General features: G+C 39.9%; 1 pseudogene; it reads left to right on the top strand.

Annotated features, from left to right (window-relative positions):
• Positions 1-565: 565 nt before the first annotated feature.
• On the top strand, positions 566-1061 carry LOC137763862 (large ribosomal subunit protein P1 pseudogene; annotated as a pseudogene).
• Positions 1062-2482: the final 1421 nt, after the last annotated feature.

Here is a 2482-nt window from a genome sequence, read left to right as displayed (position 1 = left end):
AAAGAAATGGAACCTAATGAAACTTCAAAGCTTTTGCACAGCAAAGGAAACCATAAACAAGACGAAAAGACAACCCTCAGAATGGGAGAAAATATTTGCAAAAGAAGCAACTGACAAAGGATTAATCTCCAAAATTTTCAAGCAGCTCATGCAGCTCAATATAAAAAAAACAAACAACACAATCCAAACATGGGTAGAAGACCTAAATCGACATTTCTCCAAAGAAGATATACAGATTGCCAACAAACACATGAAAGGATGCTCAAGAACACTAATCATTAGAGAAATGCAAATCAAAACTACAATGAGGTATCACCTCACACCAGTCAGAATGGCCATCATCAAAAAATCTACAAACAATAAGTGCTGGAGAGGGTGTGGAGAAAAGGGAACCCTCTTGCACTGTTGGTGGGAATGTAAATTGATACAGCCTCTACGGAGAACAGTATGGAGGTTCCTTAAAAAACTAAAAATAGAACTACCATATGACCCAGCAATGCCACTACTGGGTATATACCCTGAGAAAACCGTAATTCAAAAAGAGTCATGTGCCTTTTCCTCAGTTTCCGCTAAGGTGCTTGGTCCTTCCGAGGAAGCTAAGGCCGTGTTGGGGTGAGACCCTCACTTCATCCGGTGACTAGCACCGCGCCCGGCAGACCCTGCCTAGCACTCGCCCGCACCATGGCCTCCGTCTCGGAGCTCGCCTGCATCTACTCGGCCCTCATCCTGCACGACGATGAGGTGATGGTCACGGAGGATAAGATCAATGCCCTCATTACAGCAGCCGGTGTAAATGTTGAACCTTTCTGGCCAGGCTTGTTTGCAAAGGCTTTGGCCAATGTCAACATCGGGAGCCTCATCAGGAGCCTCATCAGCAGCTGGTGCTGCACCAGCAGGAGGTCCTGCCCCCTCCACCACTGCTGCCCCAGCTGAGGAGAAGAAAGTGGAAGCAAAGAAAGAAGAATCTGAAGAGTCTGATGATGACATGGGCTTTGGTCTTTTTGACTAAACCTCTTTAGTAGCACGTTCAATAAAAAGCTGAGCTCTTTAAAAAAAAAAAAAAAAAAAAAAAAGAGTCATGTACCACAATGTTCATTGCAGCTCTATTTACAAGAGCCAGAACATGGAAGCAACCTAAATGTCCATCAACAGATGAATGGATAAAGAAGATGTGGCACATATACACCATGGAATATTACCCAGCCATAAAAAGAAACGAAAGTGAGTTATTTGTAGTGAGTTGGTTGGACATAGAGTGTGTCACACAGAGTGAAGTAAGTCAGAAAGAGAAAAACAAATACCATATGCTAACACATATATATGGAATCTAAAAGAAAAAAAAAAACGTTCTGAAGAACCTAGGGGGCAGGACAGGAATAGAGACCCAGATGTAGAGAATGGACTTGAGGACACGGGGAGGGGGAAGTGTAAGCTGGGATGAAGTGAGAGAGTGGCATGGACATATATATACTACAAATGTAAAATAGATAGCTAGTGGGAAGCAGCCGCATAGCACAGGGAGATCAGCTCGGTGCCTTGTGACCACCTAGTGGGGTGGGATAGGGAGGATGGGAGGGAGACACAAGAGGGAGGAGATAAAGGGATATATGTATATATATAGCTGATTCACTTTGTTATAAAGCAGAAACTAACACACCATTGTAAAGCAATTATACTCCAATAAAGATGTGAAAAAAAAAAATAAGGGGATAGGGTGGAGAGAAATGTGTGTGACTATAAAAGAACAGTATGAAGATCTTCATGGTGATTAATGTAGTGATACAATATTTTCAAATAAGGTCATATTCTGACATTCTGGGTAGTTTTGGGGGACATTATTCAACCCTTTACACATAGTCTGCTTAATTTCTTGCCATGATTCTGCCTTTGGTTGCTCTCCAGTCCCTTAAAATAATTGCTTTTACATTGTTTACATTTTTTATTATTGTTTTTGGATAAGTGGTAAGTCTAATACAAGCTACTTTTCTATGAACCTAACGGACTTTCTACTCCAATTTTCTTTTCTCAAAGAAAAAAGAAAAAGGGCACCTGATAGTTGCTGCCATCTATCAGCTACATTCCCCAGAGTACGTTGCACAATGTAATACGTATGATAAAGGCTCAAATATTGTTAGATTAGGTGCATCCAGGCATGTTTCCATTACTAAATTAAAATATTATATTGTTATGGTGTTTTTGTGTCTTTGTCGGCCACAAAGTTGAGTGTATCTTTGTACGCTCGTTGCCTCACTCAGCATCTAGTGTATAGAAAGAGCTCAAAAATCATTTATTTAATAAAGTCTGTAGTTGAATGAATGGAGAGAAAAGGAAATAATTATAATGATCTCAATGTTATGAAGACACAAGGAACCTACTCAGATATATGACATCAAGAAGAAAGCAAAAGAACGTGATTTGAGTCTGACTCTAATAAAACTAATTATTTTGATTAAAATAGCAAAATTCAATAAATACCAATTAT

This window comes from Eschrichtius robustus, chromosome 4 (assembly GCF_028021215.1).
Source record: "Eschrichtius robustus isolate mEscRob2 chromosome 4, mEscRob2.pri, whole genome shotgun sequence".
Taxonomy (NCBI): domain Eukaryota; kingdom Metazoa; phylum Chordata; class Mammalia; order Artiodactyla; family Eschrichtiidae; genus Eschrichtius; species Eschrichtius robustus.
The sequence above is the reverse complement of the archived record's forward strand: the minus strand, read 5'-3'. Positions and strand labels throughout refer to the sequence as shown.